The following is a 25479-nucleotide window of genomic DNA, read 5'->3' as shown; positions in this document are numbered from 1 at the left end:
AAGAAAGAAAGAAAGAAAGAAAGAAAGAAAGAAAGAAAGAAAGAAAGAAAGAAAGAAAGAAAGAAAAAGAAAGGAAAAGAAAGAAAGAAGAAAAAAAGAAAGAGAAAGAAAGAAAGAGAAAGAAAGAGAGAGAAAGAAGACTTACAGCTAATGTGTTATCTGAATGCTGTAATGACTTTGAGCACAAATAGGACTGTAAAAAAAGGAGGAGGAATGGACTAGAAAGAAAAGGGACACAGGTGGTGATGGTTTTATTGGTAGTGGTTTTGATTAAGTTCTTGCGTGTTTGTTAATCTGATGTGGATCCCAGATGCCCAAGGTAGTGATGAACCGCAAGTACAAATTGACTTTTCATCACCAATTAGCTAAACAGCAGGTCAGCAGTAGTAGAGACCCAGGTGTGATCGAGGTGACTGCTCCATCCAGAGCATTAACTTCCCTAAGTTTTCATAGATAAATATTGTTTAACATCAGCTGAGCACAGCAGTATAGATCAGATGCTGAAATATGCTGTGGGGGTTTGCTAGCAGCACAGCTGGCCCATGAGCAGGGCTGACTTGTCCCAGGATGCACCCACTGAATGCTTTTCTATTTAATGCAACCAAAGAGATTTTTTCTTTTTTTTTTTTCTCGGGGCCCTCTGAGATGAGGTTTGATGTCAGTAGCAGGATAATACTATAACAATCTGCCTGAAGAGAGAGAGAGAGAACATAGCAAAGAGAGCAGTAATTGGTGAAATACACAGTCATGAATGCTAAGACTATAATACCAGCCTTGGTGGGGATTTATTTTATCTTGTTTTGTTTTGATTCGTATGTTTAACCACCAACTCAGAATTAATTTCAATGCATCGCTGACAACTGGCTGTGTTTGCAGCCTGGTTTCCCAATGAAATGAAACATATGAGCTAGGTGTTTCATACACACTGGAGCTGGTTGTCTCTCCCTCATACCTGTTTGTGTCCTCAGCTGATCTCAGATGCATTTGAAAAGAAGGTTGAGGACTTTAATGTCTCAGTTGGCTTGTGAAACACTCATCTAAGGGGAGGAGAGTGCCTGTCTGCAGGGAGACAGAGCATGCACATGTGGGCAGGGACTGAAGATAAGCCCAGTAAATATTTTACAAGACAGAGAAGGTCAGTTAAAAATAGCCAAGGCATCATACTAGACCTGGGAGCCATAGGATGGCGTTGAAGGACCTTTAAACCTGAGCTCTGCAATCCAAGCTATGGCTGTGGTTGTGGAGGTTGAAGGTCAGTGAAACAACGAGACCTGTAGGACACATTTACTCCACAAAAAGTCTAATTGTGTGACTCATCTGTGGGCCCTGGTCCCCAATCTTCCATATTCCATGAATACTTTTTCACTGGTAAGATACATTTCATATATTTCTGCTCAGAGGATCAGATAGTCCCTACAGCCCTTTCTTCTGTCAGTTATAACATACTGCTGGCAGCTAATACGGCCCACTGGTATTTTCCAGCCAGCAGAAATTTCCCCCTTCTTGCTTTCTCCTTTCCCTTCTTCTCCATCAGTGCATGTAGGGCAACCTGGGAATTTCTTGCTATCATAAATGATAAATCTCAAGGTTGAATGAAGGTCAGCAGCCTTCCTTCTGCTGCGTGCATGATGAGGCCACAAGATGTAGAATGCATGGGCATGCAAGGCTTTGTACACACAGCAATCCCAGGAGCAGATGCAGTCTCCTGCTGTACGCACACTCATCTCTTACTGTACACAATGCTCCCAGAGTGGATATGTGTGCCTGAATCATTCCCAAAGATGCATGCAAGCAAGCCCACCTGCTGCCTGCTGTGCATGTGTGTGCACAGGGCTGGCAGACCCTTTTGTCCATGTGACTGCAGCTCAAATATACACACACAGGCTCATCCCTCCCTCTCACAGACTGAGCAAATCCTCCGCTGCTCATCACTGTGCTGGCACGCACACAGAGAAGCACACAGTGCTTGCAGCACTTCATACGCAGAGAAAGACCTGCTTCATCAAAACCTTCAGAATCGTATCTTTCCATAAAGCCAGTGGACATTGATTTCGACATGGGTCCTTACACTCCTAGGTCTCAAGGCCTCAAATGGCTTGCTTACCCCCAAAGATTGTTCTGGTTTTCTTTTTATCTGCAGTTATATTATACAGCTATTACATTAATTTTAACGTGGCATTAACTCATCTTACAAGTTTTGCCTATTTTAGGTAGATACACATGCAGACAGACAAACCACACAGTGGTTTCCTGTGGTGTCCCCCCAAGCCCAGTCCTGTCCCTCTCCTCTTCTTCATTAAAGACTGCCTCAGGTGTCATCTGTCAGCATAAAGAGATCCTGTACTGTCATTCTCCTCCTCCACCCTGTGTGTCAGAGATGGTCACTCTGGCAGAACAACCTGCTTGGCTGTGGTATCCTCATGGGGTTAAACATGGTCCCTCCTCACCCACATGCTGTCTGTCTTCATGCAAACAACAGAATAATAATCCATGCTGCTCTCTGGATCTCTGTCATCCTTTTCCCTTTATGTTGACCTTATATTTGCTCCCCATACTGTGCTTTTCAAAATGATTATTTTCCTCTGTTCTGAGTTTTGGGTACAGATATACATTGCTTGTCCTCTCACTTTTTTCATTGCTTCTTGATTCCTGGCATCCCAACCTTAGGTTAATATGGAGGATGTTTGGTAGTGAGAAAAGCTCAGACAAATTTCTTGTTGTTGTGCTTCCATCGATTTTCCGGCTTTAAAGTATCAAGAACAGCAACAACAAAACCCTTCCTACTACCACTGTGGTAAATGCATGGAATTCTCTTTGCTGACCTATGGATTCGTTGCCTGTGCCTAAGCAAATAAATAAAATTAGCCAGGCTAAGTGAAGCATCTTTGTTGCATCCATGCAGTTATGCTCCTTCTTTGGTAAAATTGGGTGGTCTCTGTCTTTCTGCTTATTTTCTGGACCACGGTCACCCCAAAACACACCAAGGCATTGCCTGGGGAGGTCCTAGCAGGGAAAGACCCTGCTTCTCCCCCAGGGAAAGAAGCATGAGAAAGAGCAAGCTGACATTTTAGAGTGAAGTTGATTGTGTGATAGTGCTTGATACTTTTATCTGTACTTTTTAGTGCTCTAGAAGGGAAAAAACCTTTCACCACATGGCCAGTCCATATAGATAAAAAGCATTTGATTCATCGAATTCAGAGACTTTAAGCTCATTTGAAGCCTGCCTTCATCTTGCAGGATGGGATTGAATAGAGCAGACTGACTAGCTGACCTTTGGTGAACTGATGGTGCAAGCGACTTGCATCATGAAGGGTGCTGAGGTGGCTTGGCATAAAAATATGTTGGAGAAGATTTCACCACACAGCAGCTAGAGGACATAGCTAATAGTAGGGGTTCTTTAAGTGGGTACATTCTGGTCCTTCTTCCACCACTGACACATCCTGTGATCTCTCAGTTTTTGGAACCACAAGCAACAGGGAAGCCATGGCGCTGTGCTGGATTTCGTTGTAACAGGTTTGCTGACAGGGTGAGAAGAATCCATGTCTGACACTCCATGTGTAAAGCTTATCACAACTGTCTTAATCTGATCTGTCTGGAAAGGAACCATTTTTTTGAGACAAAAGTCTAGTTTTTCTAAGTTGCTCTTTGGCTGACCAGAGTTGGCTAAAGGCCTTCTGACCTGCTGATTCATTTCTCTGATGATCGATTTCTCTCACTCTGAATGTCACAAAGAATCTGAAGGCACACACCAATGATCAGAAAACATGGACAAGCCATCAGAATCTGGGAACTGTGGGGGAAGCATGCAGGGACAGGCTGAACCTCACCTAGAGTTTAAAAGGTGCATCATTTGCAGCCAAATGCATCATGCAATAGAAATTGAAAAGCTGTACAAGCAGGCAGTCCAGGGCCAAACTGTGTAATCAGATGGGAAGAAATGTATTAAGGAATGAGAGAGAGGAGGAGTGAAGGATCACAGTCATTTTTGGAGAGATATAGAAAAGCAAGAAAAGGATTGTACAGAAACCTTATCTCCTTCTTGCCTGTTCCTCCACTGCCGTTGGGATTATGCAAATGAATCATTCAAGTAGATTTCCCTGGTAATTAAAAACTCTGCTCTTTTTAATTAAACTTTCCCTCCAGACTCAGTTTTTTTTTTAATAATGTTTTTTGTTCCCCCTCAAGAGACTAATCTTTACAAGGCTTTGTCTCCTTCCCTCCTTTTCTCTCTCTCCTCCTTTTTTTCTTTCTCTTTCTTCTCCTTCAAAATTGTCAAGGCCCTTCACGAACTGACTTGAACACTGAATTAAATGAGAACGTGTTGAAGAAGGCAAGAAGGGAAAACTCTAAGTTCAGGCTGAGACAGGAGATGGGAATGTGACTTGAGAGCACAGGGTAGGTAAAGCCATTTAAAGGGCTTGCGAACAGAAGCAAAATGAAAACATAAGAAACAAAGAAGAGCAGAAAGGAAAAAAATATACTTGGAGTGTTTCCATCTCGTGAAATCTCATTCATAGAAGGACTTTCTAAGCAGATATATTAATAGCAGGGACATATTAATAGCAAATCTGCAAAGAAATTTAAGGAGCTTGAATAATCACAGTGGGTTACCAGAAGATGGCAGAATTAAACCAGATGAAGAATGCCTGTACATCATCTCTTCTTAGTCTTGGCAACTGGCTGAGGCAGGAGTCTGCATTATACTCAAGTCTAATGTTAGTTGCTTGTTTTCTTTTAGCAGTTTTAAGGACTAAGAGGTAATGTTTTAGCACAGGTCTGGGCCATTCCAACTTGCACTACCATGTCCCATGCTTCCTGAGAAACTGTTTGCTCCTTGTTTTTCTGGAGCAGAACTTCTGGACATAAGGCAATTCCAGTTTATACTCTGTGTCAGCTTCCCAAATCAGTCATGAGCTAGGTTTGAGTCCCATGTCGGGCTCTGATCATTGTAAAGGGGGGGAACTTGGATGCTTTCTTAATCATTTATATATCCTACCTGGAGTCATTGAAGCCACACAAGATTCAGAAGGATCTGAATGATATGCAAGTCTTCACATAACTTGTCATGACCCTGATCCTAGGGAGACTGGTCGCTTTTCAGGATATAAGGCTGGGTTTCAGAGCCAGGTTCTGCCACACGCTCCTTGTGGACATGGTGGTTGTAGGGGAGATGGGAAGTCATCTTATTTGGATGTCCACATTGAAGCAAGTAACCATATACATTCAATAAAGAGGGGTTGAGGGGAGTTCAGGGCTTGGTGTATCCCAGCCTAAAGTAGACTCCTCTTTTTGGTAGATGAGCCAAAAGGATGAGTCTCCTTTTGGCTATTTTTAGCAAATCCTTGGCCTGTAAGTAGACAACTCTGTCTGATGGAGACATTTTCTTTGTAATTACCCGTGTTGAGGTGAGATAAACTCAGTCTTCAGTCAAACCAGGTAGGCTCATCACATGCTTTTGTCATGGAGAAATAAATGCATCCTGAGAAAGTTCTCTGCTTCTACCTCAGGATCTGCAGATTCCTGCTCCTTCTCATTTGTCTCTTAGATACTCTAGCATTTGCCTAACTCCTGACTTCTCATTACTTGAGGCAGAGAGATGAATACCACCTGGAAACCATCTTCCCAGTGGTCCTCATCTTGGTCTGGGTCCTTTATGGCCCCCAAAACACACCCAGGGAATAGATGATACTCTGCTGACTGTCCCAGGCTGAGCCCTGTACTGCAGCTATGAAATGTGGAGAGCCACACAAGTGGCTGAAGTTAGGTGACCTCTATAGACAGCTAGAAGAGAGGATCTAGACTCCAGATGGGCACTGACTCAGGGTAAGAGCTCACCTGCTCATAAATGTACATTGCTCATCGCTTGGGAATTAGAGCCTCTCACCAGCGGAGAAGGAAAATCTACCAGTAGCTAACCACAGCTGAGTGCCACCTCAGGAAAATACTCTGCATCTTCTTCCCATCAGAGCAAGGTATTTTTAGCCTTGTTTTCTTCACAACACAAAGGCTCCCGTTCCTAAACGTTGCACATTCTTCAAGGGGATATTCAGGATTTTTTTTTCTTTTAAGCGATCTCTTGCACATATAGATGGCTTGCATTGGGCTGTGTGTGTGAATGTATAGCCACACAGACATGATGTGAAGTGGCAGACAGAGTAAGTACAGGGGAGAGAAATCATTAGGGAGCTGATGTTGCTTTATTTAGCAGGCATTAAATGCAGTTATTAGACATGTGGGGAACATATCACATACAGGGATCAGAAGCAGTGCTCCATAAATAAAATGATTTCAAGAACCAATATTGAACTATTTTTTTTTACTGTTTCTTTCTTTTGCTTTTTATTCAACTCTATCTGAGCCACATGTAGCTGCCAAGTAGAGCAAACACAGCACCCTACAGCTTGTCTGCCCTGTGCCTGGCTCCTCAACTCAGTCTGTTTTCTTCCTCACCTGAACTCAATAGCATGATACTTCCAGGAGGAGATGTGAGCAGATCAGGCTTGTAGTGCACCCAGCCTTGGAGCAAGTCAGGTATACCATGGTGTCCGTCATGAATAAGTGGATGTTCCTTGTGTCTGTGTGATTTGAGATCTCCCAGATGTTTTGGGTAGCACAGCGGTGCAATAAGATGAGGCTTCTGAAATTTTGGAGTGCCCAAGTGTGAGCAAGAAACCAAAGGGAAAAGGTGAGCGATTAGAGCAAGATTATCTTCATAATATGGTGTAGAAATTATTCAGTAGACTTCAGGGAGTAGAGTCATTCCACTCTAGTTTAAATTAAACCACTAAAAAAATCCCCACTTCCACAACAAATACCCATCTTTTTAACAATTCTTTACAATGTTGAAAAGGATGGAATGCTTCAATATTTGATCTGAAATTGCCTGTTTGAAATGGATCCCATTCTTTTATCTGAAACATGTATTGTAGAAGATGCCAAGAAATAGAACTCAAAATGATGTGCTCTGATGTCACTGAAACAAACCTTTTCTTTGAGCCAAACTTTTTAGTCCTAATGTGCTTCTTAGAAGATATCAGCATTTCAGAGGTTATTTGATTTCAGAAATGAAAAATTAAATAAGTGATGGAATTTCCCATGAATCAGAAAGTCTGGAATCTGTCTACTTCAACTAAATGTGACCTGCTCTGTGCATTTGGAAATCACTTCCCTCCTCCTCCTCATTTTACTTCTATGCCCATCATCCTGGAAGAGCATTTTGTCTTTTAAACAAATTTTCCTCTTGGCGATCTCTTATGATCTCATGTAGCCTTCCTGAGCCCGGATCTTAAGAAAAATGTTTCCCCTTTGTTCCCGTTCTTCTGTCCTTTCTTGATTAAGTCCTGTACTTTATGTTCTCTGATAACCATCTACTGCCTTCATGAGAAATTAATTGCCATAATTTATTCATTTACATTCAGACTTTGCACAGCAGACATGAGAGGCTGACAAATGGCTTCAAACTGGCTGGTTAAACTTAGCACAAAATAGGCAAAGCTCAGAGGAGTCTGTTTTACCAAGGCATCAGAAGAGATAAAATCAGAGAAGAGTTTCCTTCAAGAAAAGCAGAAGAAAACCTTTTAAAAGCTCCATTGAAACTCCTTGTAGTTTCGACCTGTCTTACTAAGAGAAAAAAAATAAATTATTCTTCATCTAACTCTTTGCCAAAACATGAATCCTGGGTTTCCCTTGTAAGAACAACTGATGACACTGACTCTTAGAAAGCGGGGACTATAATCATGTTCTTTTTTAATAAGGTCATTGCCTTTTTCTGAAGATCATAGCACACGATTCTCAGATTTGATGATAACAGTAAGGGTAGAATGAATTATTTTGCGGAGTCTTTCTCTTGCACATCTGTAAGTCTGATCTTCTATTCCCTGAATGATCTAGGATGCTCCCAGCTTAAAAATCCTTTACCAATGGTGGGGACTAATCATCACTTGATTAATCTTTTAGTAAATCAAAATATTTCCATCCTCCTTCATGGCCAAATTGCTGCAGACCAGAATTGAGGCAGATCCCACACACTAGCGAGGCACTAGTCTTACTTTGAAAAAAATGTGTGATTTTAAGTGTGATCTATAGGTTTTGGATCACAGATAAATACTGCTGAACTGTTGAACTGTAGTTTTTTACTTTTTTTTTTCCTCCTTCCCTCTGATCTCATGAAGTAAAGACACTCACAAGGAGAGAGATTATATTTGGAGCCAAATCTCAATTAAAAAAAAGGAAGGGGGGACCGGGACTTTGGCCTGAGTCACTGTGTCAGCATAGAGATGCTGAGGATGAAAGACTGGCTTGCTTAATTTTTTGCAAGAAGGGCAAAGCAACATATAACAACTCTATTTGCTCATATATTTCAAGAAAGTCATCATCTTAGATAACTTAGGTAATCTTAGATAACTTAGGTAACTTAACTCATAACTCTGAGACAGACTTGCTTTTCATTAAACAATATTGCTCAGTTCCTCCCTCTGAAGCTTTATCACTTGGTCCACCATTTATCAGCATTGGCATCAGGACTGTGGACATCTAAATCCCTTTCTTGTAGATTTGGCTTCCTGTGGTCAATGACACCTGGTCTTCTTATTTTTCTTTCCAATACCTTCAGCCTTGGATCTCCACTTGTATGGCACAAACTGTAAGTCATTGTACTAGGATCTTTTTCGATGATATTCTGCTGAATTGTTGCATTTCATAATTTCATGTGGTTACCCTGGTTACATAAATATTTTTTTTTTCAAATGGAAATGCCAAGAACTTCTATTAATATATCTTTTGCCTGTTCCTCTTGGGGAACACCAAACAGATGGCATTTATTTTTTAATCATTAAAATATTATTGAATTTTCATAACAAATAATTGTGTATTTAAACAATGTCTGAACAAAAAAAAAAAAAAGGTACTCAGAAGTTATATCTGCCAAACAGAACAACAGCATATTAAGTCCTGATCTATTACTTAAATTAACATGTGCTGAGGTGTTTTCACGCATTTCATCTTGGAAAATGAGAATAAGAGGAGGACCAGAAAGACTCACTATATGCTAGCATAATGATGCTGCATTTTTCTTTTCTAAAGGAATGCTATAGAAATTTCAGAATTTAACCTTGCCTCTACAGGATGGCAAAAACTGAGATTTAAGAGTCTAGAGACGAAAAAAGCTGAAAGCTGGAAACCTGCCCTTGATAATGACCATGACCTGAAGAGGATAAAATAAAATTATGCCTTTACTTGATGGCTTTGATGGTGGGAGGGAAAGGGCTTGAATCTATTGTCTTCACAGGAAGGTAGATGTCTTGGGAAGCAGGTAGTGGTGAGAGTTTCTGTCCTGAGACAGCAGTGAAACATCAGGGGAAGCTTTTGGGACTTCATGGAGTTGTCTTACCCAAAGAGGTGCTGAAATAAAGCAGATCCTTTTATTTTTTTTATTTTTATTTTAATTGTTTATTTATTAATGATTATCCATGAACCTTTCTTCACCAATGGCCAGGAGGTGCTGGAAAGGAGTGTTGGTAGCTCTCCCCAAATGTAGCAGAAGTCATCTGTATCAAGCTAAAGCAAGGCTGGTAGTCAGTTTTCTCTTTGGGAACCCTGGATCAGATATAGAAAAGACTGCTCTGGAAGATTAGCAGAATCTCTTAGCCTGAAGGAACAAATCCAGGAAAAGGGAATCCTTCACTTTCCAGCTATGTCCTATGTTTGATTCTCAATTCTGCCTGGGCAGCATTGCATTAGCTCTGCCAAAATCCTGGGCTGGATTCTGGCTTACCATAAACCTGGATTTCTCTAGGTCTGTTCTTACTTTTCTCCCCTGAGAAGGCATTTGTACTTGTCTTTGAGGAGGCAGAATATTTTCTGGTTTAGAAATATCTGGCTGTATTTTGCTTGACATCAAGTCTGGTGCTACTAACTCAGTGCTGGGGCTCTTCTGATTGTCCTCAAAGAGTTACTACTCGAATGATAGCTGCTCTTGGCTCTGTTATAATGTGCGCCAGATGTAAGAGAGAAAAACACACAGGGATCGGATGAATTACAACTGATTTCATTGAGGAAGCAGTTAAAAGAGAGGTGTTAAAAAAGGCCTTTGCTTGATGCAGGCTACAGGTCTTTGCTACAGGACAGGCTCATGGCATGTCCTGTGGCTGAGCAAAGAAAACGAAACACCCAGAAGTCAATTAAGTCACTAACCGACAGCCTTGCGACGACTCTCCACAGCATCGAGTTTCACTTTGAGTTGTGCTTAAAAGCTGTGCAACAGGGAGCAGCTAGCACACGGTCACATTGCAGAATAATTGAGATGGCAGTTGGTAAACCTGTCCACAAGGACGTCACATGTCTGCTCGTGTTGGTACATGAAAGCATTCTCCCAGGTGAATCCCTCAAACTCCAGCCCCATTTGTGTCCTGCCAGTCAGTGGGACAAGCACCACCCAAAACAGATGCTGACGGGCACCAGGGTGCCTGTCCCCTGTGTAATTAGTGACAATGTTGCCCTAGAAAGCAAATATATCAATTGCATCTTCTCCAGCAGAAGGGGAGAGTGATTTGGAGAGGAATTCTACTGATGCTATCAAAAGCAGGATGCAATATTGGAAAAGCACATATGATGGCAGCAAAGTATAAAATCAAGAGAGCTGGGGAAATATTGATTACATTTAATAAAGAGTGGGCTAACTCATAAATAAGTTTCTGGGAAGACAATCTTTAGGGTCCCTGGTGACTTGAAGTGAAGACTTATCAATACTTCTTCCTGCAAGAGAGCAACATTCCCTTTCATTACAGCAGCACCTGTTAAAAAAGATATTTGCTTGCAACAGTGGCTTGCACTGGATGCTATAGATACGTTTTTTTTTGTGCACAACAGGGTCACTATGGAACTCATTGCCATGTGATAATGATGTTCTTATCTGCTGTTAAAAGCTTGTGGCTTCCAAAAACATCTTCCTTCAGAGGAGTTACAGCTTTGGGAGTACAGTTAAGATTAGTGTGAATGTATTTATTCCGGACAAAAGACTGTATTAATGTGGGTTCTTGCCTGGACAATTTCTCCCTCCTTCCCTTGTCCCATTAGTGTGTTTTTACGTGTGGTTTCTGCTTGCTCAGGAGGCAAGTATGTGACTCTACAGGTATTTGTAGGTATGCTCTGAGATGTGACTAGTGAGTCTGTCAGGTCCTATATATCCTCTCTGCATCATTTGCAAAAGCACCTGAAAGACCAGTGCTGCACTCCCCATCATAGCCATCCTTGAGTGTTGTGCTTGGCTAGTTACACAAGTCTAGTTTATACCAGCTGCTATTTAGACATCACTCCAAGGGTCTCTGGTTAGCATGAGGATGGCATATTTCCTGCCCTCTCTCAGACTCTAGACCGTCTTTTTTTGCTTGTGGAGTGGGTAATTCAACTGCCTTGTGCTTAGGCCTCTTATCCAGTGTCCTTGATGGTCAACGGTAGGGAAAGCTCTTTCTCCTTTGCATGGGGTCTTGAATTAGTGCCTACTCCTGCACGTGCACAGTCTTGCTGTGGGGACAGGTTTGCAGGAATTCAGAATCTTTTACAGCAGTCAGTCCTTGGTGGAAATGTATTCCTGAGGCTTGGCAACCAGCACCAGGTACCCCAGCTCCACTAACAAATGTAATCAATAGCCTTGGAGCTTTCGAGTCACTTTGCATCTAGATGATGTGGGATCATCAGAAAGCTTGCTCACTGCCTGGCAACAGTAATAGGTGTTAAGAGCAGCAGTGAAAGGGCTGCCTAATGTGACAACTAACAACATACCCAGGCCTTTCTGCGTCTGTCTAAATAATGCTTTTTGTCAGCAGTGTGATTTTTGAGCAAGCCCTTTGTATCACCTGCTGCCATCCAAAGGCAGGGGAGAGCTGGAAAGGAAGGGAGCCAATGAAGCTTTCCTATAAATACGGGGCTGAATCCATCCTGATTTTTGCCAGAGGAGGGGAAGTTCTGAATCACCCGAGGGACATGGAGAGTAAGCAAACTGGAAGAAACCTTTGGCAAAGCATGAAGGTTTTGTTTACAATGGACTGGCAGTGGTAGGCGCTGCGCAATTCCAAGGGTGGAACTAGGCTGTCCTTACCCTGGATTTCCTGAGCAAAAGACCCTCCTCTTCAGAAGAACTGGTGTGTTTCACAGGTAGCTGCAGCACAGGTCCCAGTGAGATGGTAAGACTAGCAGCAGGATTCTCAGCCCACACCATTCTCCCACATGTGATTGCTCAACTGTGAACTCGAATTCATAGCTTATTGCAGGACATCTGGGCCACTCTAAAGATCTCATAGACTGCCAAACTGTGGTCCAAAAGCTATCTTTCTAGTGTTGGCCCTAAATGAACTGAACCTCAGTGCCAATGCCTGGAATACTTCCCATCAGGGAAGTCTTCATTAACACCAGCAAACTTTTCCTAAAGCTCAAATGGACCTCGCTGCCAGATAGTGGTAGCCCTGGGCTTCAAGCTGGACTCAATCATCCCACTTATTTCTTCACACCCATAGTCCTGTGGATCCCACGTGGTGGAGATGACCAAGATGCCTCATGGCACAACAGCACGCTAGTGGAAACAGCTCACCAGCCCGGTGTCCAGTGTGTGCGCGTAAAGTGAGTGAGGTGTGTAACCTATAAACACTGCTCAAGAAGTATTGTTACTTCAAGATGAAGCTGTATTTATGACCTGTAGCTTGCATGGAAGAATAAGCAAGAGTTAAAACAAAAGACTCTAAAAATGCTCTAGGCATTCATTCAGCATTGCTAATGCTCTAGCACTATTAAATAATCTATCTACCCAGAGGCCCCTGATTTGCATATTGCTAGAGAAGGAGATAAGTGAAATACATCCGAAGGCATTTTATCTCAGCTCTTAGAAAAAGAAAGGAAAAAAAGACCAAACTGATTCTCACTTTTATGAAGTCAAGAAAGTTCATTTGTGGCAGAGTTCTAATGAAATTGTACCACTAAGCCAGATTTCTTTTGTTTTGGGTGTTCGCCATTTGTCCAGAAACTCTTCTGGAAGAAAGTGTTAGGGACAGTGGGATGTCTCCCACTGAAAGGGAGACATCTCATCTTGGGATTCTTCCTCTTGACCGCATGAGAGCTGTTGACTCTTCCCTGTCACATGTCCTATCACATACCATCATCTCAGCAGACAAGATTTGCATGGTTTGAGAGATGGGAAAGCACAAAACTAGACTAGCCAACGATGCAGTGCATCCTCTTTTATCGTCAGAGATGGGTATCCCACACTGCAAATGGTATCAACCACCCTGGAAGTGTATTTGTTATGTTTTAGACTACAATAACATTGGCAGAAGTTTAACTCTGAACTGACCATAGGTGTCTCAGTAGGATGTCAAAAATTTGCTAGGCATCTTGTACCTGCAGTTGCCACAGTCGGGGACCATTCGTCAGTATTCACTCACAATAATCTTTTCTTTCTTTGTTTTTGCAAAAGCAGAGCTGAGAAACCAATATGTTACAGAGGATCTGATGGATTGTTGAGTGTTTATGGAGTGCCACCTAAAATAACTCACTACAAATAGGTATTTGTCTGTTTTCGTAATGCAGTAGGAAATACATATTGTTGCTCTGCTGTAAGATACAAATGACAAACATTAAAAGTAAATAAAAGCTTTAAATCAGTTAATGCTCGTTCTTTCACTTCACATTTTTAAGGGAAATGTATTTAAAATAAGCAAGCTGGATGTATTACTAATTTCTTCCTGAACTTGAGGAATTATTTTTGAAAGTGACATGTTCTTGGATGAGTGAACCTGACCAAGAGAGGGTCTTGCAAGCCTCTCTGTTTATGGTAGGAGCTACAGATTCCACCCCTGAAACCTGAAATTGCAGCAGCTTGATGGGATTAAGGCACAAATTTGTGGAGGAGGTTCATTTAGTTTTAAGTTCTCGGAGCCTTCCTTCATTCCTTCAGAATGTAATTTTAAAACATGTGCTATTCCTCATGCCCAGCAACATGACAAGTCAAAGACTTTCTTCACAACTTCTTGCCTCTGAGCAGCAGAAACTTACCACGTCAGCTACAGAGACATTAGTAAAGTTTATTGAGACTGTGGGTCTAGTTTTATGCTGTCCATTTATATGGCACCTACCATATGGCTGGTATTGACCACACTCGTAACAACTGCGAATATTACAAAAAGCATAGTAGAAGGATAACCATTAAGCTCAATGCTAAGCAAAGGCAGATTTAATATATTTACACAGAATTACAGAATGCTTAAGGTTGGAATGGACCTCTAGAGATCATCTAGTCCAACACTCCTGCTCCAGCAGGCACACCTATAGCACATGGCACAGGGTGGCAGACAGGCGGGTTTTGAAGATCTCCAGAGAAGGAGACTCCACAACCTCTCTGGGCAGCCTGTGCCAGGGCTCTGGCACCTTCACAGGAAAGAAGTTCTTCCTCACATGTAGATGGAACTTCCTGTGTTTCAACTTACACCCATTACCCCTCATCCTGTCACTGGCCACCACGGAGAAGAGCCTGGCCCCATCCTCCCTACAATCACCCCCTCAGGTACATACAATTACCATACAATTCAAAACATACAATTTCCATCTAAACTGGGTCATCAACAAAATATATATTAAAAAAACTCCAAAAATTCTTTCTTTTAAAATACTGAGTTTGAATCACACGGCAATTAATTTTTATATCATCCGGGTTCTCAGCCAAGAGTATTTCTGACTTCTTATAACGAACAGTTTTCTGCATCTCTCAGATGATAATTTGCATACCCAGAGAGGTGCTATGGTGAGTATCAGAGCACTGTTCTTTTGCATTGTGCCAGCAACAAATGGGACGTCATAGTAGAAGATAAAAAATTTGTGTGATCTGCATAGATGTTTAACTCTTGTCACCATGTTCTGCAGAAGAATGTGGCTTTGCTGCTCTGTTGGACAGTTGCTTATTTTGTAGTAGTATTATCAAGCAGTTGCAGGAATGGACCAAGAGTCTGTGGTGATAAATGCTGGCCAGGTGGCCAGGTTGGATGTGCAGAGTGAAGAGTCTTCATGTCTCAACATGCTACAGGGCAAGTGCAATACAAGATGATTGGTGACAACAGACAAAAGTCAAAAGACACAGGGTCACAACCAGAGAACCTGTTTAAAAAGTTTCATTAAACCACAGAAGTCATTGCATGAAGTCTCAGTTGCGTCATCTGCACTGTGCTGGGTGTGAAAGTAATATAGAGGCAAGCTGGCATTAATAACTGAGACAACAGATTGACCTCCTGCACATGTAGCTCATTAGAAAGTGGAATTTCTGATCTTGTGGGAACTCCTGATATTTGTTTTCAGCCCAGACTCTGGAAGAATGTGGGATTATGAAAGCTTTTTTAAGAAAAAATTGTTCTTGAGCTCATGCTAATTGATTCATGAGTGCCAGGACATGCACTTGGACATTCTGAGAGGGCAAACAAACAAAAAAGCATTTTTGGTACTCTCAAATTGAAATATTTGATTTTAGACTTCTGTAAAGCCAAAAAGAACATTTAATTTTTTAAGTGGAAATGAAACTGATCATAAGCCTGAATTATTGCAAGGAAATTTGATTTTCTGGTTCCATTGTCTCTTTTCTCTTGGTCTCTAACTAGTTAATATCACTTGTGATGGTCTCTCCTGTGGTCAGTGCAGTACACTGGGACGTGTGAATCCAGATGAAAACTTTTGGCAAGCTGAGTAGTGCAGAGGTGAGCTCGTATTGGGCTTGCTACAGATAAATTCCTCTTCCCCGTGTTTCTGGTTAGCCCATTGCTCCAAGGTTTGAGGTAGAGGTGGGGTTCATTTTATTGCCTATTTTCTGTTCAATCCTTTCCCATTCAGGTTTGTGCATTTAGAGCCATGTTGATGAAGAGTTTCATTTAGCAAAACCCATTCAGGTATGTAATCAAGACACCTGACTATATGGGATCCATCCTAGCCCATGCACCATATTCAGGTGGCTCTCACTGCTGACAGATTTCACAAAGTGGATATGGAAACTACTCTTCATCTTCCATCTCTTTCTTTATGCCCTATGGGGCCACCCCAAGAGGCCCTCTACAAACTTAGCCTAATGCTTAGGGCAGTGCTGAAAGTGAGATGTGTAAAATTGCCTGACATCAAAGGAATGAGGTATCAGATGGTCAAAAGTACCTACAGACAAGTTAAGACGAGGCCTCCAGGGCCTATGTATTTATCTCTCTTTGTTTCACTTATTGACAAAGAAAACCTATATGTGTTGTGAACCTTATACTCCACAGCTGTTTTCCAGAATGCTAATATGAGAGATTACCACATTTTTCTAAGATGATGAGAGTGTATATAAGAGATGACCTTGTACATATGAGATGATCTGCATGGCTAGATAATCCTAAGTATGCACGTTCTGGAAAATGAGAAAATGAACTCTGGAAAATATGGTCAGTAAGTGTGGGTTAGTTGAGTGGACAGGGAGGTGGCTTGAGAATTGGAGGAAAGGTAGAGCTCAGAGGGTTGTGATCAAGGGTGCAAAGTCTAGTTGGAGGCCTGTAGCTAGCGAGAGTCAAAACTTATTCGTCAGTGAAACGAAGTTTGCTGATGATATGAAATTAGGAGGAGTGTCTGATGACTGTGATGTCACAGGCTGTTAAGAGGCTGGAGAGATGGTCAGAGAGGAATCTCATGAAGTTCAACACAGGCAAGTACAGAGTCCTTGACCTATGGAGAAATAATGCAGCTTGCCTGTACAGGGTGGGTGTTGACCTGCTGTAGAGTGACTCTAAAGAGATATTCAAAAATCATCTAGACACAGCCCCGTGGAGCATGCTTTAGGTGACCCTTCATGATCAGGTGGACTGGGCTAGATAATCTCCAGAGGTCTTTTCCTCAGGTATTCTGTGATTCTGTGAAACCCTTGTTTTCTGCACAGCTTAGCTGTGATCTGACTCACACCACAGCTAAAGACTATTTCTATTAACCCATACAAACAAGGTGGAACAAGGTTTGGATCCCTCCAGTCCCCACCATTCCAGTTTTTTTCACTCTCAAACTTTTCCATATATAACTTGCAACACACTCTTCACTCTGGGATGGATTATTATAATTAACATCCCAACTAATGAATAACACTCAGGAATAAATAATAGCAATAAATAATAATAATAAACAGTAATATATTTTTTAAAATAGTTGTTCATCTGAAATAAATTACATATTTTGAGTTGAAGAAGCATACATGCACACAGATTACTACTGCTTGCTAAAGACAAACAGCACTGGAAAAGGTCTGTAGAGAACAAGACAAAGTTTTATTTAATATGAATGTGTCTAATTTGTGCAGATTAGCCCCAGGGACAGAGAACAGTCCCTGCACTGTTTTATTTAATAGCACAGACATAGACTAGTTGAAGAAATAGGTGGTGGCAAATTGTTGGATTTTACTTTAAAATATTATTACAAGTTATTTTCTTGTAATTGCATGACTGTTCATTTTCCCTATGCTTTAGATCCTAGAAATCACTTTATATCTTGCTGTAAATCACTCAAAAAACTTAGTAACTGAGGTCAACTGCTGATGTTTTCATCAGGAATGATCCTTGCTGATCACTATTGACCTGTCTAAACACTGGTCTTCCTGGAGTAGAAATGGGATGGATCAACAGCTGTCCCCTGTGTACGTTCCATATGTCAGTATGGAGAGAAATGCACCATGCCATTAACAGTCTTTGCCCCTGAATTTGCCCTTCCTGTCCCTAAGGGCTTTATGAAGTGTAATCTCAATATTAGTGCTGTGTATGTGTTATTGACCTAAACAAGCCAAGGACCATTACCAGCAGGCAATCAGGATGGTGACACATTGATTTAAAGGGGAAAAAAAGTTGCTGAGCTCTATGGAGACCAGCTCTGCCACTTGCCTTCAGGGTCTCAGAACAACTGTTAGCATATCTTATTTTTTAGCATGGAAGCAGCCCAAAAGATGTATTACCTGATGCATTGATTTCTGCAAAGAAAATTTCTACTTTCCTGAGTGGAATAATTTTAGGAATAAATCGGCATAATTTGAGGTTCATTGGTCTCTTTCTCTGTGTGCCGTTGGTGTTACATCTCATGGTGGGCTCCTGCAAAGTTCAGAGGACACCACAGCTATTTAGCAGGGATCTTCACTTCCAGGAGAGCTGCTGGAGCCCTGCTAGCATTGAAAACTGTTCCGTGAGCCCCACTGCCAACAGCCTGAGGGATACTCCCCAGAGAAAGGACCAGCTTGGAGCACTGTGATCCAAGCCCATGGAGTGTGTTGGGTAAGCTGAACAGAAAAAGGGATAGACCTTGTTGTTGTCTCAGGTCTTTTTGAAGTTTTCTTCTGTCTATTGTCAGTTTAGAGACTCAATAAATTACTCTTTTTAACCTCAAAATCTCTGAAACCATAGATCATTCCTTTGGACCATATTACTTTTCCTTAAGGAAAGTGACTCAATCCTGCTCCTCCAAATCCTCCCAATGGCTCAATGTTCTTTTGTTTTATTTTGTTTTGTCTTCAGATAGATGGCTAAACTTTTTGGGAACCAGGGTTGTCCACTGGTAAGATGGAGAGAATGATTCCCTTGGGTGGATAAATGTATTAGTCTTTGTCAGGCCCTTTCACTCTACAGGGAGGGAGACCAAAGATATATAAAATTGGAAATTTCCACTTTTCTAGAAAAATGTTGTATCATGAAGCCATGTTGTACAGCCTGGTTTCTCTGGTGGATACATGGCAGTACTTCAGACCAAAGCTGACTCACATCTGATACTTGCGATACTTGAGGACTGGTGGTAGATTATTCATCTGACTACAGTTGTACTTGACCACTGCAAGATAATCTCTCTCCTTATCCACTCAGAAAAACTTTAAAACGGCATACGCCAGACTGCAGCTAGGAATTTCTCCACTTACTCATGGACAATGATGTGCCAAAGAAATGAAATGTCTTGCTTGAGTACAGAATAGAGTCAGTGAGAAACAAATGTAAAATGGGCTTGGACTGCATGCTATAAAATGTATACTGTGGGTTCAACTTAACTTTTTCTGCACAGTTTATTCAAAAAGAGAAAGTGCAGAACAGACTGTTTCTGACATTCCTAGTATGCAATGGTGATTAGAGCCTTTCTCCTTTGGTGGACAATTAACCTCTAGCTTTATGACACTTGATAATGGCCATTCCTGATTTGAACCAGAAAATTTTGCCTTGCATTAAAGAGGGAAAATATATCCTACAGAAAGTAGGGCAACATAATCAGGATGAATTAAAATGTGTCATAAATTACTCTGCTAAATGAAGATGGGTCCCAACCAGACAAGATATCTGAATGTTTAAAACAGATAATTCAGTTTTCTTCCCTGCACTACTTTTCTCCTCCATTTTAACATTATCTGATGCATATCTGAGTCCTGAATACTTGTGAGCAAAATTCTTATTCTTTGTAGCCTGATAAGGCAGGAAATGTAGCTTTTTTTCTTAAAACAAATCTGCATCTACATAAGGCCAGAGGGACATGGGAGTGCATCTTTTGTTGAGGGCATGAATAGCAAAATCATAAACTGAATTAAGGGGCATTTGTAAGCAAAAGCTCCCTACTTTTTGGGAGGGCTGATGCCCTTTCAAGATAGTGGAATTATCTGGGATTGGTCTGTAGCAGAGGGAGATGGCCAACTCACACTGGTCAGGTGCACAGATGATAGACATCTTCAGGTTGTATCTTGTATCTTTGACAGCATTCATTGGAGAGGTAAGAGCAACCCTGAGCCATATCTCAACCCTCTTCTGCCATATCTCTTTACTCATTCATAACTGAAAAAAGTAACCACCAAAGTTTTGTGGTCCTCCAGTGATGAACAGAGCATATTTACAAATGTTCCACTATGTGATTAAACTCAGCAATACCACCAGTGTCCCTCTGATAGTTTACATGATTCTTGTTCATAGCCTGAAAGTCTAAGATCACTGCAGATGTTAGATCCTGATGTGTTTTTAGCCCATGTTCTGCTCTCCATGAAGTCTTCTTGCAGTACCTTTAAATCTTACCCAGTTTTTGGTAGATGCCAGGTGGTAAATTATGGAGACAGAATAACTTACTTTGAACTTGTGACCTAAGAACAGCAGTGGATAATGGGTGTCACTGAGAATAAGAACTGGCTACAGCAAACTAAAATTACTCGCAACCCTCTCTTGAATAACTGAGCAGCCTAAATTCACTGTAGCTCTTCAAATGGGTTTGGGCTTTCAAAGGGAGAAAGGCAGGGAGGATATCTGCTGGGGAAGGCTTTGGAAGCGCTCAGAAGCCAGTTTCTGAGGAAGGCTATAGTGAATCAGTAGCTGATCTCTTCCAGAGATCCCCTCTTAATCCTTTCCCTTATCAGGAATAGGTTCCTTATCAGTTCTCCACAGTGACATTAATAGAGAAGGGAGAAAGAGCCCGGGGCACAGGCTTGAAATGGATCTAGTCCATCCAGCTCTGCAGTTGGCCATGATAATTAGCTGCTGGGCTACACCTTCCTCCAAGCTCCTCTTAAGCTCGCCTTTGCCCTTCTCTTTCTTCCTCCTCCAGCTAGAACAGGGGTCCTGGATGCATAACAAAGGTAACTTCCTCCACTGAGGGACTCCCTTCTCCCCCTTCTGTCAGCCATAAAATAAGACCACTTGAAGGAATTGACATTACAATTCCATAGGCTTTGAGATGGAAGCCCACCAGCCCCTTGATTGCTTAAGAAGATCCACAAAAAGTATTTAAGACCAGAACTACCAACTAGCATAGAGCTGAAATGCCAAGGGAACTTATGTTTCAGCCAGACGCAACTGCTAGGGTCAATACTTGGTCAGAAAACCATCTCTGTGATTGACATGGGGTTTTACTGGCTATATATGGTTACCTTTTGAGTTTGTAAAGTCTCTCCTGATCCTGACTGCCAGCTTATCCATATCTGAAGTTGATCCTCCCTTTCCTTCTTTTAATACAGCCCCTTTAAACTCTTCAGTGCATTTCAAAAGGAACTTTAGTGTCTTAGCCTAGCTCTCTGTTAAACCATCTGAAGGTGTCTTTGCCACAGCTGCTCCTCAATGGCTTTCCTCTCTATCCACACTCTTGTCCCAGAACCTGGGGGAGCAAAAGTCCTACCCAAGGCAAATCTCAGGTTTCTCAGCAAAAAGTGGGATTTTCATCAGGGAGCACCATTCTATCAATCCCCTTAGGATTGAAATTAGTTAAAGAAAAAGAAATAAGAAGGTATGAAAGCAGCTTTAAGACATCAGTTGAGTAAATAATGAGGCAAGCAAATGTCCTTGGAGAGGATATTCCCTGTTTGTACCTTGCTGTGGCTTTAGCAGGAATCATTGAGGTTTTAATTAACACCTATCTTCATGAAAAAATACCACATTTTTCTCAAAGTTTTTTTTTTCTTTCCAGAGCCACACTTAAAATGAGAGTTTCCAGATTTTATTATGTCTTCACAGAGCCTCAGTTAATCTGTAAGTTATTCTATTTACTGTTAGCACCGCATTGTTTAGAGAGAAGAGCCTGGCCATATCATATGAGGGCTTCCCAGACAGGCCTGGAGTAGCCACTATCCTGGGACATGACCAGTGTTCTGCAAACACTGTCCAGTTGGCGAGCTGGATGTCTGCCTCCCCTCCTTCCAAAGTGCCAGCAGTGCAGGAGGGACTTTCTCCTCTGGATGCCCTAGCAAAATTATGATGACAGAAAAGAACACAAAGCTTGCAGCAGAAAAAAAATGAGCTTTTTGAAAACCAAGGGTGTGCAGTAAGATTAAGATGCCGAGGCATCCTCAGTTGAACTCTGAGGGCTTTTTCTTTAAACAAATCCTCTGCTTATCTGCCATTTCCTTGCTGGGTCTCTAAAAGGATTAGGTTCTTTGATGTTGGTCCTGTGTCACCTGGGAGATTGGCTCATCGCTTATCCATTTTGGTCCATGCTATCATTTTGCTACAGAAACCTTCTCCCTCAGTCTCTGACCTCTTTTGTGGTGTGGTAGGAACAGCATGAGCCAGACAATGGTCCTTTCTGTCCATACAAAATTAACACCTGTGGCCCCCCAGATCCAGATGGGATCTTCCATCTCAGGGTAGGAAAGGGAGAAATCATTTTCTGATTATACAGGAACCAGCCCTCCACGAGAACTTTTTCAGTAGAAGCTCATATTTTGGTTTATTAGCCAAAAGACCTGCCAGAAAGTCTAGCAGGATTTAAGGAGAAAACACAACTCTTTCAATGTCAACACATGTTTTGTCATTCACTTTCAGTAGACACAGGAATTTTACTGTAGGATTTCAGCTCAAAACACAGAATTATTTCTCTGAGATAGAACAGTAGATTATAGTTTCTTAGAGAGGAGGGTCTCTTGGAAAGCCAGATGTTTTATTAGAATTGCAGAATTAACCCAGATGCAATATCCTTAACTCCAACCCTTTCCCTCTTAACATAGTTCCACAGGTTTTGTGTTTAATAACTGTGGCATAGGATGTCATTTTTATAGGATGATTGCTAATGCAAGTGTGCTATATTATTTTTATTGCATTCTTAGTATAATAATATATTCTGTTCAAAAGTAGTGCTGTAAGAACATAAATATATCTTAGCTGCATATTAACATCAGACAGGAAAAGGCATTCTTTGTGCAACATCTGTAATACAATCATTTAAATTTTATCTTTGCCTTTTAGAGGTATGTGCAGTAAACCTCGAAAGGTATTATTTATGAATTTGAGAACAATATAGTTGTTGTTATTGTAGAACCACAATTCTTTTCTGCATTCAAATTTATCAGATTTTTTTTCATTGCACCTCTAGAATTTTGAGATGAAAGTACTGTTTCAAGAGTAGCAGATAAGACTTGCTACAGGAAAGAGAAAAGGCAATTTCCATGCTTGTGAGTCACATTTTAGGATAAATGGGAGCCATAGCCACGATCCCTGGGAACAGCAACTAATGGAGCTCTACCAATCAGTGGAACAATCTGGACTGGGAACAAGAAAAAAAAAATCCAATAGTCAGCAATATTCAGTCTTTATCCAGACTAGCATAAATGGTCAGTTCCATCCTTTTTCATAGTCGTTATTTGTCTGTAATTCACCAAATATTGTTAGGAGGAAGGGAGGTTTCTTGTTGCTTCTTCTATTCTTCTAATGTCTAAAAAAAGCCTCAAAAGATTAAAATATGTGGCAAAATAATACTCAGCCATCATAAGCTATTTTAGGTATTTTATGACATAACTGCTCACAGAACATGAGAATGGACTCAAATGCTCTGTTTATGAGTAAATAAGAGGCTAGGAATGATTTTCTGGCCTCAGGATCAACTGATACAGCATGGTTCATAACCAAAGGCTTAAACTCTCTCCCCTGTTCCTTTAAAATAGAGTGAGTTTTTTCATTATTTCTTGGGAAGATCACTGGGTTGTAGTAATCCAAATTTCAATAAGAAAATATTTGGTAGCATACTAAATAACCAGGTGACCTGGTCCAGAGAGCACGTGAATGATCCCTGTGATCCCCTGTAATAATATTGATCAGATTTTTTTATATATACATGATTTTGTGCTCTGGGCTTTGATTTGATTTGTAGAGATTGAATCAGTAGTGCACAAACTCTGTTCCAGGACTTCATTCCTCTGTTGGAGTATGGCACAATTTTAGCCCCAGTGGATTTGCAGGTCAGCTGCAGAGGCTCTGGTAGAGCCACGGGAGGGCACCTACCTGTTATTCACTCTCTTGCACAATGTACATGCTGCTCAGTTTTGGTGGAAATCCATGTTTAGGTGGGAGTGAATATGAAAATGATTGTTACTTGAACGCAGGGAAAAAAAAAAAAAAAGAGGAGGCATTTCTTTTCTGGAGATGACGTGAGTAAATCACTGCAGCTTATTTTGATATCACTGACATTTTTCATAAAGACTTTCTCCTAGGAGCCAAAGATATCTGTCAGAGGAGTGAAGTGTGTACAAATGCAGCTCTTCAGCAGCACAGATCTGTGCTCCTGAGAAATGAGAGACATGCCAATAACTTCAGTGCCCAAGGGGGCCAGTTCTGATGCAAAGCCTGGAGGAGTTAATCGTAGGTCGAGAAGGCCTCTTAGCTCATTGCATGATCACAGTGACGTAGTTGGGGAAGAGCATCAGCGCGTGTGAGGCTGTGGAAGAGGGAGGAGAGCAGTCTGATATGGCAATGTGCCTGGCTTCAACTGTGTTTCTAGAAATACAGCCTACAGGTCTCTTTTGGGAGAAATAGTGGGAAAAAAGAAAGAAAAAAGATATATGGTTTGTGTTTTAAGGCTGAGAGTGTTCAATGGAGCTGTGCATAGTGTCTTGTTACTGGTATAAATGAAAGGTAATGGAGCTTCACAAGTAGCAAGTCCAAGGGAATCAACCTCTTGGATTTGCCCATATAAAGCTCTATAATTTGACTTCTTTTTTCAGCCCATTTGTCCATGTATTTTTTGCTGAAGGTAACCCAGAGGTAACCCAAAGCCACAGGAGGCCAAGACTGGGAAATGTCTTTGAAAAGATTAAACTGCCCTGTGGCAGTCATAAAGACAAGTGCTACTCCTCATATCCTAGCATTGATCCCAAGAGCAGTGCGGGAATCAAATGTGGAGGATTGCAAAAGCCAAAACAGCTTTTGTTCATTCTTCAGACCCTTTGGATTCTTGTGTCCTTCAGTGCTAATCTGAGTACAAACGTCCCAAGCAACACAGGTTGCTATCACAATCCTTGTGACACTTGGCAATGGCCCAGTGTTCTCCTGATGCACCAGAGCTTGCTTGGTCAAGTGCGGCAGTAGGACCACTTGCCTTTGCAGTACTTCTCCTGAGGATAAAGCTCAGGGAAGAAGATCCATACCAGGCCTATGACTCAGAGCAGTGAGAAGTGGTAATGGTAAGACAGTGATATTGTCTGCTTGCTTTCTTACCTTTCAGTTGTGTTTGATTCACTATAGCAAGTAGGCAGTTAAGGTCTGCTTGCTGGGGTAGGTCTCCCACTCTCTTCCCTGTGGACATGGTTCAATAATGTTTTAAGGGGTTAACCTAGATGAGATTGCAGTGCAAATGCCAGGAGATTTCTAGCATTTTTTAAAGAGGGGATGAAATTCATTGCCTTGGCATAAGGGTCTGGAGCCAGCTCATAGAGGCTGCTCGTGTAATCTGGAGGGGGTTCTGGTTCCTAACGCTACTCAGCAGGCAGCAACTCTAACATGAAGAAGCACAAGTGAGTAACCTCAGGGCTAGAGCCATGCTTTTTTTTTCTGACTTTCATTCTTTTTACTATGTTGCCTTTGCCTGTAAAATCAACCCCATCCTGGAATGCAATGTGCAGCTTGTGAGGATTCACCTTTTTTAAAATGGAATCTACAGTGCAGAGTGGCATCTGTGAGCTTAAAAAAATCCTTTAACCCCTATATCACAAAAGTTTCTAGCATTATGCTATAAAAGGGGCCG

This window comes from Tinamus guttatus, unplaced genomic scaffold (genome assembly GCF_059628265.1).
Source record: "Tinamus guttatus ecotype Peru unplaced genomic scaffold, ASM5962826v1 Tinamus_guttatus_pri_ptg000032l, whole genome shotgun sequence".
Classification (NCBI taxonomy): Eukaryota; Metazoa; Chordata; class Aves; order Tinamiformes; family Tinamidae; genus Tinamus; species Tinamus guttatus.
This window is presented reverse-complemented; position numbering follows the sequence as displayed.